Here is a 16,346-nt window from a genome sequence, read left to right on the forward strand (position 1 = left end):
ATGCTTGCCTTCTGACTTAAATTCTTCAGCTGGACCCTTGAGGTCTCAAAACTCTTCTAACATCCATATTCCTCAGCTGCAGATTTTACCTCCGTATTTCACAAGTGGATTCTTCATCTTCTATATTTCTCACTTATGCTCACATTCCTTTGAAATTCCATATTCCACAGGCTGATCCTACTACTCAGCTTCACTTTGTGATGTTCTTTTTGTTCAGATAAACCTGTTAATTCCCATTCTTCTGCAGGAGAATCCTTCATCTGCCATATTTCTTAGCTGCACCTTCAGCCACTTATACTTCTCCAGTACACTTTTTATGTTTGATTTTCTACAAAAATATTCTTTAACTCCAATTTCCTTAGCTGTAACATCTGAGGCCTATACCTCACATATCCCTCAAGCTGGACTCTTACTACTTCTGTTGATTTTTAATCCTATCCTTCAGCCTTCTGGAAGGTTACTGGAATAACCTGTCACACTCACCAGAAACTTGCCATCACTTCATCCTAGAGCACATAATCACATGCACATATAATCCTACCAGGCTATTTCGGAAATGCCAAAAGGAATTAAACATGTATGTCATTGGGATTCAAGAGCAAACAAAGAATCTGGAGAAAATGACAAAGACAGGAAAGAACACATGTAGCGCTTACATTCAATTTCCGCATTTTGTTTACAAAAATCAAGAATGGAGGCTACATTCTATTCAGGCTGTATAGCAGGCATACCGGTTTCATTATCTGTAGCAATCACTGGTGAACTCATATCTAACACAGAGTTGTTAAAGTGTCAGAGCAAATTAGAATAATAAAGAGACTTAATCATCTTAAAAGTTTTCATCACTCACCTCCTTCTGTGTGTCTTGCTGGTTTTATTCACAGGGGACAGTCGGCTCCTAGCCTACCAACTTTTTCATTTGGCCCTTGAAGCACTAGACAGAAGGGCATATTGGCTCTGGCTGGCTTGCCAGTAAATGTGAGCCAATCTCTCCAGACACACTGAAGGAATGTCTTTAGTCTTATCTGTTCCCTGGACTGGTTTCTTGACAATGAAAAGCACTTAGCAGGTTGTGAAATAAAATCTTAACACAGAAAAATGCCAGAAATGAAGGAAGGACCTTACAGTCAATGGGTGCATATAACGTAAGAGAGAGCCTGTGGTAATGAATCTGCTAAGATAGCAAAAATGAAAGCAGCAAGAGGATTTGAAAAGAGGCCAATGGCAACAAGCACAGGGGTTTAAGGGGACTCCCTGATCTTCACTTCCTTTTTTCTCATATTTCAGTCCAACACTCTGGGACTCAGGCCATTTTTTATCAAAAATGCTATCTGCTTTTCTCTTGCAGTTGCAAAAGGCACTGAATATAAACGGGCGCAGAGAGACGTTATTGGATACAAGCTGATGTCCTCAGTTTTCTCGTGGCTGAGTTATTTATTGTAACAGAAACAAAGCTCTATTGTATCACACATTCACTCCATCTTGGGAAAACTCACTGTGACTATGTGAAGCATTACAGGTGATACTTAACCAAATACAGGAAGCTCACACAGATCCTGCAAACCATATACAATGTCCTCCTTTCCCAACAGAAGCACAAGAGTGCTCGAAAGTGACTCTCTCCAGAATCCTCAATCATCAGTGCTTCTCTAAATAATACAGACATCACAAAAGATGCTGAATCAGTCCTGCCCAGAGCCAAGGTTCTGCTCTCTGTTAGTCAACTTTTCTGATACAGAACCAACAGCATCATGGAGCATTCGCTGGTACTGACATGATTCTGCACATTCTTTTAAAGTAATGAGATAAGTTGGCAAGTCCCTGAATTCCTGGTTTAGTCAAAGTGAACCGTCTGCAAAGCCCAGCTTTTTTCCCTTGTTTCTCCTATTAGGACCCTGCTAGAAACTGGTGTGCATCCTTGACAATGTGGGCTGATCTCAAAGGCACATACGCTTCAGAGATTCCTTTCTTTATCGCACTAATACTGGAAAGCAGAAGCAAATAGCAATGTCTGTATACAATGGAGAATCAAAAAGTAAAGGCAGCTTACCAGTAAATGTGAGTAGATGAACAAAACAGTTACATCACTCCTCCCCATTGTCTCCCTGCAGGACGATGCACTTCTTGTACCATTCCACTAAATTCTTCATTCCTTGAGAGAAGAAACTTTTCAGCTGTTCCCAAGTCCTAGTATGCACCACTTCCTTAATCTTATCAACAGTAATGAACGTACGACTGCACAGAGTCTTATCATGTGGACCGAAGATGTGATAGTCGCATGGTGCTAGATCAGAGCTGTAAGGGGGATGTGGAAGACATTCAAACTGCAGCTGTTGCATATTTACATCATTTTGTGGGGTTATCTTCATGGAGCAACATGTTCTTGACACTATTCTTTTTCCTCTTTTGTTGCAAAATCCAGGCTTCACTTTCAGGTTTCTCTCCCTCAGCCTAAAGAAATCTCACTACTGTGTGTTGTTCAACAATGGTCTAATCCCACAGCTGAGCATCCATGTTCATTTGACCTTGACTTCAACTAGCCTAATGACAGAGCACTGCACTGTGCGCATTCATACTACCCATATGCCATTGCGAGCATGTTGGATTGCATCAGCTTCTGTCTGTTGAGGTTACTAAATAATATCCTAATTGCCTTTAGTTTTTGATTTGCCCTCATATTTACACTTTATACATAAACAATAGGAAGGCCTACAGTTCTTTAGTAATTGCATTAATAATTGAACCTGGAAAGCAGTAAAGTCTTCCACCATTTGTATTCAGATAGATAGATAGATAGATAGATAGATAGATAGATAGATAGATAGATAGATAGATAGATAGATAGATAGATAGATAGATAGATAGATAGATAGATACTTTATTAATCCCAAGGGGAAATTCTATTACTCCAGCAGCGGCATATTGATAAAAAACAATATTAAATTAAAGAGTGATAAAAATGCAGGTAAAGCAGACAATAACTTTGTTTAATGTAAATGTTTACCCCCCGGGGTGAATTTGAAGAGTCGCATAGTGTGGGGAAGGAACGATCTCCTCAGTCTGTCAGTGGAGCAGGACAGTGACAACAGTCTGTCGCTGAAGCTGCTCCTCTGTCTGGAGATGATACTCATAGTATTGCACAAAGAAATCAAAACCATTGCATTCCACGAATAATGTGGAAATATTATATGGCTTTTTTAAGTCATTACATTTGTTGATAAAACGATTGACAAGAAAGCCTTCATTGTCCAAGTCACTGTGGTACACTTATAAACTATTGACAATGTAGTCTTCTTCGGATCTCTTTATGAACTGCATTTGCTGCAGCACACCAACTAGGACAAAAATAAAACCTCCTTCTTTTATATTTATTTTAAGTCACTGCATTAGACACATCCCACCATCTCTTTGTGTGTGGAGAATCAAAGCCTACACTGGAGTTACTCAGTAGCCAACCATGGAGCAGATGGCACTCCATTTATGACACAGTATTATACACAAACACTAACTCACTGACACAAGACAGACTGAGGACTGGTCAACCTAAACCTCACTCAGTGAAGACCCAAAAATACAAAGGAAAACTGAATCGAGAATCAAAGCTGTGAAGTGGAACCACTTCACCACTGTGAGTGTGATACACAAAGCAACGCAAAAACAAGGTGTCATTTTATGTTGGTAACTAAAATTGGAATACCGAAAACTCTTTTTTTTACTGACTTAATTAGATTTGCTTACTGCAAAGGCAGTATAATCTAATTTCAATAAGATCCTCTTAGTGTTAGATACCAATTTTACAATAGTAATATGCTCTTGGGGCGGCACGGTGGTGTAGTGGTAGCCTTGCTGTCTCGCAGTTAGGAGACCTGGGTTCACTTCCCAGGTCCTCCTTGTGTGGAGTTTGCATGTTCTCCCCGCGTCTGCGTGGTTTTCCTCCCACAGTCCAATGACATGCAGGTTAGGTGGATTGGCAGTTCTAAATTGGCTCTAGTGTGTGGTGGGTTGGCACCCTGCCCAGGATTGGCTAGTGCCCTCGGATTGGCTCTAGCAGACCCCTGTGACCCAGTGTTTGGATTCAGCAGGTTGGAAAATGGATGGAATATGCTCTTGTTTTGCTTACTATATTAGACTATAAAACACTTGGACTTCCAGTTTTTGAAGAAAGATGGTTCATGTGAACCACACGTCTCTCTGGCCAGGGTGTAGCCATATCTGTCATACCTTAGCAGCGTGTATGACTGTCTATTATGTTTGGGGAGTATGACTTGAATTTATGATGAAAACAATCAGTCAGCCTGCACAATGTGCTTCATTGTAAACAGTTGTCGCTGTGGTTCTTTCCCTGTCAGCCACAGTCTCCAACCATGCCACTCCCAGCCATGAGATGGAACGGAACCTCAATTATATGTCTGAGGTAACCTGCACATCTAATTTGTTGGACACGTTTTGAATATCACAGATGCTGGGAAAGATGTGCAGCAGGGTATGGTGATAAAGGATAAAGATGGAAAGTACTCACAAGCGAGGAGAGTGTGTTGAGCAGATGGAAAGAATAGTTTAAGAGGCTGGTGAATGAAGAGAACAAGAGAGAGAAGAGGTTGGATGATGTAGAGATAATGAATCAGGAAGTGCAATGGATTAGCAAGAAGGAAGTAAGGACAGCTATGAAGAGGATGAAAAATGGAAAGGCCGTTGGTCCAGATGACATACCTGTGGAAGCATGGAGGTGTTGAGGAGAGATGGCAGTGGAGTTTTTAACCAGATTGTTTATTGGAATCTTGGAAAGTGAGAGGATGCCTGAGGAATGAAGAAGTGTAATATTTAAGAATAAGGGGGAAGTGCAGGACTGCAGTAACTACAGGGGAATAAAATTGATGAGCCACAGCATGAAGTTATGGGAAAGAGTAGTGGAAGCTAGGTTAAGAAGTGAGGTGATGATTGGTGAGCAGCAGTATGGTTTCATGCCAAGAAAGAGCACCACAGATGCAATGTTTGCTCTGGATATGTCGATGGAGAAGTTTAGAAAAGGCCAGAAGGAGTTGCATTGCATCTTTGTGGACCTGGAGAAAGTATATGACAGGGTGCCTTGAGAGGAGCTGTGGTATTGTATGAGGAAGTTGGGAGTGCTAAGGAAGTACGTAAGAGTTGTACAGGATATGTACGAGGGAAGTGTGACAATGGTGAGGTCTGCTGTAGGAGTGACAGATGCATTCAACGTGGAGGAGGGATTACATCAAGGATCAGTTCTGAGCCCTTTCTTATTTACAATGGTGATAGACAGGTTGACAGACGAGATTAGACAGGAGTTCCCGTGATGTTTTCTGATGACATTGTGATCTGTAGCGATAGTAGGGAGCAGGTTGAGGAGACCCTGGAGAAGTGGAGATATGCTCTAGAGAGGAGAGGAATGGAGATCAGTAGAATCAAGACAGAATACATGTGTGTAAATGAGTGGGAGGTCAGAGGAATGGTGAGGATGCAGGGAGTACAGCTGGCAAAGGTGGATGAGTTTAAATACTTGGGATCAACAGTACAGAGTAATGGGGATTGTGGAAGAGAGGTGAAGAAGAGAGTGCAGGCAGGGTGGAATGGGTGGAAAAGAGTGTCAGGAGTAATTTGAGACAGACGGATATCAGCAAGAGTGAAAGGGAAGGTCTACAGGACGGTAGGGAGACCAGCAATGTTATATGGGTTGGAGATGGTGGAACTGACTAGAAAGCAGGAGAAAGAGCTGGAGGCAGCAGAGTTAAAGATGCTAAGATTTGCGTTGGGTGTGACAAGGACCCACGATCACCCCATTTCTTCATAGATTTTCTTCTGGTTCAGCTGTTGTTATTACAGAAGATTTTATTTTCACATCCCAAAAATATGCAGTTTACTTCAATTGACAATTCTAATGCGGTCCATTTCATTGTGGTGGCATGCATGAGTGGGCCCTGAAATTGACTGGCAGTCCAGTCAGGGCTGCTTCTTGCCTTACATGCAGTGCTGATGGGATCAGTTCTAGCCCACAGTGACCCTGACCTGCGCTACACAAGATTGATAATTTATTGTTATATTATAACAATGTAGTCTGAGGTACACATTGTAAATTGACAATACAGTTATTGTGTTAGGTATATTATCTGGAATGACAAAATAATGTTTTTTAGATGTTGCGTATTCACAAATCGGAATAACAATACTCTTCTTTTTGTCATTGCATTAAATACAGCAACCACAACAGCAATTCAGTCCTGTTTTATTATGTATATTTTATGAACACTTTGAAAATAGAATAAAGAATGGATAGATGAATGAATTCCAAGTACAATCTCAAGTGACCACTAAGGTAGATTCACAGATTATAGCAGCAATACACTTTTTTGTAATTAATGCAACATAAGAACCTCCAACTGGAAAAGCAGGTAAGAAAATTCACAAATGGATTATACACCAAAACTAAAATAACAATAAGTCTTATCCTGTTACTGTTTTCTTTTAGCATCAGCTGCAATAACAATAAAATGTTTTTAATTTGATACACTGTAACTGACACATACAAACTGAACTAACAATAAAGTTATTGTTAGTTTCTCAAGCCAAGATGTCAAAGTCACTATTTGTCCTTTGCATAATATGAAATGATGCTAGCCTTATTATAATGTTTGCATAATCCACAGCCCTAAACTTATGGATGGATCAGTGGATGGATGGACGGATAAACCAGTGAATGGATTGATGGATCTATTCACTCCACAGCCTTATACTGATGCTTAGCAAATTAGTTGATGCACAAATTTTAAAAGAGCAAGGTATTCTACTTTAAGTCATTGCACTAGTGAAGTGTGAGTAAGCCTTCAATGTCTCGTTGTTGTAGTCCACTCACTTTATGTTACAAGTAGGTCAGCCACAGCGCAAGCTTCCATTCTTCCCTAGTGCAAATTAGTGCTGAGCCACACAGTCCATGGGATTGAATCCCATTATTAAAATAGATTTGCCCAGTCTGATGTGAAGAATTTTCCAGCAGGCACACAATCCACAGCGGCTCGGTGGCAACACTGGTATGTTCCTGCTTACTTCAGGCTTTTATGACACAATATAAATAGCTCACTTAGCTCATGGGCCTATGGGCAACACTCCCAGTTCTCTATGGAAGCCATTTCCTGGGAACATTTCCTTTTAAATGCACAGGATGGGAAGGTAATAGATTGACACATAGTGATTTGTACCGGACAAGATAAAAAGCACTGTTTATACCAAACAGATTACTTGTGGTACGCCCTGCCTCCCTGTGCTGGCAGTCCCTTTGCTTTCTAGAGGAGTCTCCTTCACTTTTGCCCTCTGAGTTTCTTCTGAATTCTCATGCTGAGTACAAGTGGCTCTGTGATCTTTTTAAGAACCATCTGTCTCACATTCAGCACTTCAGTCTTGCTCTAATATAACTCTGCCCCCTCCTGCCTCAGTTATTTTTCATCTGACAGTCTACACTTAATGTCAAACATTTCCATTTTCTAAGGCATTATAAGACACACGCACATGGCAAGTCCTGTGGTGCTTTAAGCTGACCTTTGTCCCTTTCTTTGCATGATCAGATATGAATTCTTTTACAGAATTTTAATTTCATTTTCACATTATAGAAAAGCATTGTTTTTTTTTTACCTGTGCCTTCATGTCTTCAAATACTGTGGCATTCCCAAATCTCCTTTTTCTGTTGCTGGTTAAACATAAACTTCAAAATGAACCCGGAGAAACATTCTGCATGAGACTCTCTAGTCCAATGACTCCGAGGACTGACAGGGGCAGACTCCACAGGAAGGAAAAGCTTCTGGGTAGAGAGAACTGGCACTGATCTGTCGAGAGGTGTTGGGAGGGGGTCTGGCTTGGAAATGATCAATGGCCAGGCTGGGACTACATGAGGGAGCCTACAGCATTCATGCTACAGGGACGCACTAATTACTTGAAAAAAACAAGGATATGGGAGATTTTGTCCCTTTATTCAAAAATTGAGCAGTCCTGTACTGCTGTGACACACACTGTCCTCTGAAGCATAACTGACCTGACTCACAGATACACGGGGGGTCAATGGTGGCAAAGTGCACCTACACATTAGATGTTGTCACCTGGGGCCTCATGCATAACGGCATGCGTAGAACTCGCACTATATTGTGATGTAAGCACAAAAGCCGAAATATGCTTACGCACAGAAAATCCAGATGCAGGAATCTGTGCGTACTCCAACTTCCACGTTCTTCCGCTACATAAATCCCGGTCAGCGTGAAAAATAACGATGGTGCATGCGCCTGCTGTCCCGCCCCAGTTCCTCCCAGAATTACGCCTCTTTGAATATGCAAATCAATATAAATAGCCCTTAAGCTCAGCATTCTGTAAAAAGACAATGGGAAAAGCACAGGGGGAAATATCATTTCAGCGAATACCAAGTGGAGGCAAAGGAAAAACATACTATTTGTTGATTTAAACAGTGGTATAAACAACAAAAGAAAGTTGATCGAGTGACATAGCGTGTTGGAGAAACTTGAAAGCTCAAGTTCACAAAGTCACACAATGCCAAAATAAAAAAGAAGTCACATATCAAAGTCGCTGTGAAAAAGCGAGTTGTAGCCCACCGTCTAAGTGTCATATCAAAGCTTAGTAGGGTACAGAGAAAAAAAAGGCACACAGTGGGGAAAAAGCACAAAATGTCAACTTTAATCTCGAAATTTCCACTTTAACTATGTAGTTTATTTTGTCATTAAAGTAGAACATCATAAACTTCATCTGAAAATCATTTAATTTACTAGTTTCTCAGGCATGTTAAATGCTTTGTTTTGTATTTTATCTTCTATGTGCTCTATGTGTGTGAATCACTACGTGTTTCCGTTCTTTCTCTTTCTCTGACAGGAAACAGAATCCATTACATTCGTAATATAACAGCTCTCTGAATAATTAAAATACTGAGATGTATATGTGATATCATTTTCATGATGGGGTGGCGCAGTGGTAGCGCTGCTGCCTCGCAGTTAGGAGACCTGGGTTCACTTCCCAGGTCCTCCCTGCGTAGAGTTTGCATGTTCTCCCCGTATCTGCGTGGGTTTCCTCCCACAGTCCAAAGACATGCAGGTTAGGTGGATTCGAGATTCTAAATTGTCCCTAATGTGTGCTTGGTGTGTGTGTGTCCTGTGGTGGGTTGGTGCCCTGCCCGGGATTGGCTCCAGCAGACCCCTGTGTTTGGATTCAGCGGGTTGGAAGATGGATGGATGGATTTTCATGATGATTGGAATGAAAGCATGTTATTAAACATGGGAACACGATGGCGCAGTGATTGTTCATCTCACACAAGATGCTGCTGTGCTATGCGCGTCCTTTGATGAAATGCTGTCTCTTTCAAACATACTAACCTCCAGTTCCTGTCCTTGCTTTTCTTTCCCCAAATACCCAATCACCACACAGCTCTGTAATAGACGTTAAGCCATCTGTAAGCTTACAACAACGATTCTTCAAAACTTTTAAGGAACATTGAAATATCTTCATAGTACATGTTTAATTATTCTATCCATCTATCCTTCCAGTGTCGCACCAGCCTCAGTAAATATACAGCGCGAGGCAGGAACAATACGTGAACTTGCTAGCTCTGCTGCACCATGTCTTCACATGTTTAATTATTAACAATAAAATACAAGTTAAAGTTTTATCTGTATAATATAATCAACATATTTTGCTGCATTTCATCTTAAAAATGATATTGTCATGATATATAAATATGTGCTTTATAAAGTGGCGCAGGTTGTACAATATTATAACTGTAGTTCAAGTTTACAGTGGGGTAATCGTACTTATAAGTACAAACAGTTCTACAAGGAGCACTTGATGGACTGATTGGGTGCGTTTATAGTTCTTGGGATGAAACTGTTTCTGAACTGCAAGGTCCGTACAGGAAAGGCTTTGAAACGTTTTGCTGTGGCTAAGGCAGCGTGGGCTTGATGCTGTATACCGATAATTCTCTTTCTCAGCTTCTGTAGATCTTTGATTCCCACTCAGATACAGTGATATAAATACTCTGAGTGGTGCAGTGAGAGTAATATGGAAAAAGATGATCCGCTTTGGCAACCCTTAAAGGGAGCAGCTGAAAGAAGAAAAAGAAGAAGAAGTAGAAGATGGTGCAGTGAGAGTAACAATGCTAAAGCAGTTATGGTATTTGGAATACTATGGCTATTCCCTGGACCATTATATTGTTACAAGTTAATTACAATCAGATGCATTACACTAATAAACAATATGAGGTTAGTTTCAGTGTATTTATAAAGCCACGTCAGGAATGTGGATCTAAGAAATAAAGGGTAACCACACAAGAACAGTAGCACTGCTTTGACGCTGAGTGCCGCCAGTCTGCAAAACCGAGCGGAGAACTTGCGTACGTCAGGGTATGAGGTACCGTGGAAATGTGCGTGACTTTACGCCAAGTTTAGGTTTTATACATCGCAATTTGAACATGGAAATGTTCCTACGCAACATTTCTGTGTGTACGCACCTTTTATACATGAGGCCCCTGGTCTTGGACTTAATACAGAAGACTGTTAATTACAAATACTTGAACCTGAAACTTCTAGCACCTCATTAAATTTAAACTTAAGTGGTATGTCTTATTGGTGCACACACTTAAAGTAGGCACAGGAAATCACTGGAAGAGCTTGAAGGTGAGATGACATGACTCCCACATTCAGGCAGATGGGCTGACTGCATTGATTGGGAACATGGGGTCCTGACTCAGTGATACCTAGGGAGTGACCCATAGAACAAAGTGTTCCAAGTCTATAGTACACTAACTGTGCAAAACATAAAATTGTTTGGTTCAGACATACAGGGGTAGGGGAGTGACATATTCTGACTTACAGTCGCGCATGGGATCAATCATTATTTGTGTGGGGGGCTGTGTTTCTGAAGGGTCCTAAACACACAAGGAAACACTAGATCCTTTACAGTTACATAAGGTAGCTCTGATCATCATCACACAGGCAATCATTGACAAAACTGAAGTGTTGTAGGGTCCACTGGCTAATTTTAATCAAAATATTGTCTCCAATGCCAGTAAGCTACTAGCTTATATTGGAGGCCCCATACTCAGACTCAGAGAGGAACAGTAGGATTCATTAATTATGTAATGGAAACAATGTATATGCTCATAGGCAGAGAATCTGCCTCAAAAACATAACACAGAAGTGTGATTTGCTCCAGGATGTTACAGTTATCAACCCCATTTCTTGATTCACTATGGTAGATGCTTGCCATTTTTCTGCTAAGATACCAGTTTTACAAATGTAGCGCATGTCAAAGTCCCTTTATGCATTGACATGGAGAATGTTTTCTCTTTCTCATCAGTTTATCTGGTTTCTCATCCTTCTGCATTTAGTTGGCTTTCCAGATAAACAGGGAGAACAGGAAAAGAGCTTTGAAAAACAAATGTTGACCTTTCCTTCCACCCTGCCTCACAATTGTAGCTGAACAACTAAAAACTCAACCCGTGCTGCTGCAGCCTTGTTTCACCAGCCTTTCAACCATCACCGGTACAAATGCAGTGCTGACTGGAGACTTGCCCATTGCAATAAAGACACACATTACATTTCCCGGCAGCATTTCTTTAAAGCCCAGCATCCTTTCACCAAGTTGCTAAATGTCTCAAGTCTCTGCAGACATCAGCCACTGCCCAGCCTGATCCAACTTTTTAAATGGACACTTACTTATCTCTCGCTCTTCTTCCTGAGTTCCTTGTCCAGCTGCCCGAGTCCCCGTGTGTGTGCTGCTCCCACTCTCTTTTAAGCTTGCTCTAAAGCCTCTTGAAGGAAACTATAGAGGGGAAGAGGTCTGTTTAATGCCATGCGCATCGTCTCGGGCCAGTGCACTGGCTGAAAGGCTCCCAACTGGAAGCTGAGTGCATTCCCATTGTTCCACACATCCCTCAATTGTTGAGCTTCCTCTCAGACTCCCAGGCTCCTGACGGCAGGCCCACAGAGGTCAGGCCTCTCTGCCAAGTACAACTTTACTAGCATTTCTCCAGAGACGAGAACAGGACCTGATAGCTGCATTACAATGTCCATTAAAATGATAAGAATATACTAAGAAAAAGGTAAAAGAGCAAAGGCTAATGTGGGCTTGTGAGTTCATTAATTCATATTTAATTAATGTATACAAAACCATGAACATCCCCAAAGTAATTTTTTTAACTGCATCTTGGTAAACCGCCTACAGTTATATATTTGAAGAATTACCTTGAAATAGCTGAAATTTAACTCCTGTTAAAACTGGTAAATCTCAAAAAAAGCTAAGTACAGAGTGGGAGCAGCACTCCGCATCAGAGAGTTACGAGACTGAGACAACACCCAATTTAACAGTAAAATATCCAGAATAGATAGATAGATAGATAGATAGATAGATAGATAGATAGATAGATAGATAGATAGATAGATAGATAGAGCCTGACAGTAGTAGAATATAACATATAATGCAAACTATTGCACACTTCCATCAAAACAAAGTCAAGTTTAACAGCAGAACTCCCAGCCTATCATCCACTATCTCTGGTCACTTCAATCAAACGTTCAGCTTAATCTCCATTGTTTCCACCCAAATGAGAATTCAAGAGGATAGGGTTCATCCATTAACTCAAAGCCAACGGACCTTATGAGATACTTGTACATGATATACTGTACCAATGAGCTACAAGTGGAATTAACTATTCTTCATTTCATCACTGACTCCCCTAACAGTGCCAAGCATGAAGGCACCACAGGGGCACCTTTTGTCTCCTAATCTTAGAAAGTGCTTCTATGACTTGTGTAACGTGTAATTACAATAATCCAAATGTCATGGCGTTATGTGGCTTAATTAGTTTTTCACTTGATGGTTCAAATCCATTCATCAGTATCTGCCAAGTGGCAGCTAAACCTTGCAACAGGCATTGCTGAATATCAAAGCACAGAGCATCACTTGCCCAGGCCTGGGTGAAGACAGAGGTGGGTGTTCTCTTCAGTGTTTTCTACAAAATGTGGGTAGCAACTTTATGCAGATGAATCGTTATCATCCTACTTTATGAAGGAACAAAGATGGATGTGTATGAGGAATCAATTTGATTGGATGTTAAATTTTGATCTGCTGCCCATTCATTTCAGTTCTGATTGAAAGGCACCATCCTCAGTCCATTTTTACAAATATTGTTGCCTGGAAATAAAAATGAAAATGAATGGAATTCAGATGTGTCTCTTAATTCACATGAGCACTACGAATATTCAAATCTGGTGAAAAGAGCTAGAATGGTGTTTTTATATACTGTGACCTTTAGTTAATCTCATCAAATATTTGAGCAAAAAAATAGAAGGAATTTATTATCAAATAAAGAGTAAACAAAAGGACAAAGGGTAATAGAGACAGAATGTAGTAATCTCAACTAAAAATAACAAAACCTAGAGCCTATTGGGGCCTAACTATACAAGGCTTATCCTACTCTATCATGTATAATGCCTACTGTGCTCCTCCACAAGGCTGTACTCAGTGTAAGTCCTCCTGTTCACTCCTTCTGACCGTCTTCTTATAACTTATTTTTTGTATTGCAGTCTTCACTGAATGGAGATGCAGAGCTCTGTGAACAATTCTCAGTTAAAATAGAAGTATAGACTATACTAAATACTATATAAAGAGCTGGTAAATGTAAATGCAGATTTGTTAAAACACACAAAAAATAAGATAGGAACTAATTAACAACAACAACAACATTTATTTATATAGCACATTTTCATACAAAAAAATGTAGCTCAAAGTGCTTTACAAAATGGAGAATAGAAAAATAGAAGACACAGTAAAAAATAAAAATAAGTCAACATTAATTAACATAGAATAAGTAAGGTCCGATGGCCAGGGTGGACAGAAAAAACAAAAAAACTCCAGACGGCTGGAGAAAAAAAAAAAATCTGTAGGGATTCCAGACCATGAGACCGCCCAGTCCCCTCTGGGCAATCTACCTAACATAAGTGAAACAGTCCTGTTTGTATTTAGGGTTCTCATGGAAGGACTTGATGATGATGGTCACGTAGACTTCTAATTAAGCATATTTCAAAACTGATGAACTATGGCCAGTTGACAACGATAGAGATTATCAGTTGACAACGATAGAGATTATTACAATCATACAAGAGAAAGTCAAAAATCAAGTCACAGTGCTGATGACTTCGGCCAACTGATTACCTACCAACTCCTGTGTTTTCTATAGTGGAGTCGGTGCTGGTTGTCCAATCTGATGCGAGAATCTTACCATCCATTGATTCTAAGGCCCCCACGATCTCAGATGGCTTTTCAGAGGCAGAAGGATCACTTAGCAGTAGAGCAGTGACATCAAATGCTGCATCCAAATACCAAGAAGAGAAACAGAACAGAGAAGTGTTATTAACAGTTTAAACTATTGTGATACTTATATATCTGTACAAATGACTAACAAACAGAAATGCAGTATGCACAACTAATCAGCAGTTCTAGTCAGGGTATGCCAGACTAAAGTAGTAAATTTCCAGCCTGGATTTAAATGTTGAGACAGAAAGGGCATCTATTCTATTAGCAGGAAGATCATCCCACTACTATTGTAATAGTTCTCTGATTTCGCTTCCTTCTATCAGTTGTATTATTGCCAACCATAATTGCTTTTCCTTCACAGTACCAAGACGCAACTTCCTAATATGACTCAAAATATATTGTAAATATTTGCTTCAAATCATACTTAAAGGTTGGAAACGTTTAAAATAAAACTGGAGGTTGACTAGCTTTCCTTTATTCCAATCAATTGTTGAATTAAAACAATTGGACTGTAAATTAAAAACTAACCGAGGGTGATTGAAAACACTTTGGATTTCTGGACTAATGTGGATGAATTGCATTTCAGCAAACTTCAGAGAAGGGATCCTGCAGGCATGGCACTTGAATTTTACAGTACAGCATCCACAGAAAAATAAATATTTGTACCTAGTTTGTGGAAGTAAGACACCTTAACTTGTAGATATATTTAATATTGTAGTCAGTGTGAACGTTTTAGAGGGGATTTTTTCAATCTGTCAGATCTATGTGGTCTGAGCTTCTTTCATTATCTAACAGATGATTAAGATTTTAATTTTCTATCCATCCATCCATTATCCATCCATCCATCCATTATCCAACCCGCTATATCCTAACTACAGGGTCACGGGGGTCTGCTGGAGCCAATCCCAGCCAAAACATGGGGCCCAAGGCAGTAAACAAACCCCAGGCAGGGCGCCAGCCCACCGCAGCTTAATTTTCTATTTTTCACATAAATACTTTAATATCTACTGGAATTTTTCCTTCCCTTTGATCAAATAAGATTCAGACAAAGAATCCATGTTACACACGCCTAAATAGTAAAAGGCTAACATGAAATAAAAAGAAGTTGTAATGAATAAATATGCCTTGCAGCAACAGCACTACTTGCTGGAAAATCCAGACTCATTCATGATGTCATCAGTATGACACTTTAAGAATTCAATGCGAACAAATAATGATAATAATAAAATAGCAACGATAGGTTTTATTTATGTAGCACCTTACCCAAGTACATAATGCTTAACAATATACTCGTATAACCACTGAAACCATTCAAACAACCAACTCTAAACACAAACAAATATTAAACGTTAAAAACTTGATAAAATATAAATAAAGCAAAAAAACACAATGTTCAGAATTAGAATAAGAAAAAATACACAGAAATAAAAAATTAAAAGTGCTAGAAGAAAACCATAGACAAACTGTTTATACCATGTACCGTCATAAGCTCCTGGTCAAACAGAATGAACTGAAAGGGTTGAAATGTCAGTGTAAGTCAAATGTCAGATGTGTTTTAGGTTGCCTTTTAAAAGAATACATTGAGTTGGCAGATCTAATAGTTTTGGGGTGGCCATTTCAAAGTCTAGGTGAAATAGAAGGCAAGGCTCTGTGACCCACAGAGCACAGATTAGTTTGGGGCACATCAAGATTGACGGCATCATTGGACAAGAGTAGGCAAATGGGACTGTAGTGCGGCAGGAAGTTACTGATGTAGGCCAATTTTTACTCATATAGGTTAGTAACTGAATCACATATTCAGTTCTGTAAGACACAGGGCGGTAAGAGATCAGGCATTCTATTCTCAAAGTTACATTTTTAAGTGAAAATTCTTGGAGAAAAGTTTTGAAGTAGCTGGAGCTTAAATAATAGATTTAGAAGGAGCACCTGCCAACAGGGCGTTACTGTCTTCAAAGCAGGATGTGGTAAAAACATAGTAAAGCTTCTTAGTATCAGAAAAGAAAATACACAATTCTAATGCATAAGAAAATCAC

The 16,346-nt window shown here is 39.9% G+C and overlaps 1 protein-coding gene across 5 annotated transcripts in view; it reads right to left on the reverse strand.

The window, feature by feature from the left end:
- Positions 1–11,852, reverse strand: part of sh3tc2 (SH3 domain and tetratricopeptide repeats 2) — an 80,932-nt gene extending 69,080 nt beyond the window's left edge. The window contains exon 1 of one of the 5 annotated variants that reach the window (XM_039773943.1): positions 11,715–11,852. The gene's annotated coding sequence lies outside the window, so the exon portion shown is untranslated. Of the gene's footprint in view, positions 1–850; positions 1,048–2,050; positions 2,073–6,868; positions 6,889–7,641; positions 7,789–11,714 lie in introns of those variants that run through there. The other 4 variants (XM_039773942.1, XM_039773946.1, XM_039773945.1 and 1 more) reach the window with 4 other exon arrangements.
- Positions 11,853–16,346: the final 4,494 nt, after the last annotated feature.

Source organism: Polypterus senegalus, chromosome 13, assembly GCF_016835505.1.
Source record: "Polypterus senegalus isolate Bchr_013 chromosome 13, ASM1683550v1, whole genome shotgun sequence".
Classification (NCBI taxonomy): Eukaryota; Metazoa; Chordata; class Cladistia; order Polypteriformes; family Polypteridae; genus Polypterus; species Polypterus senegalus.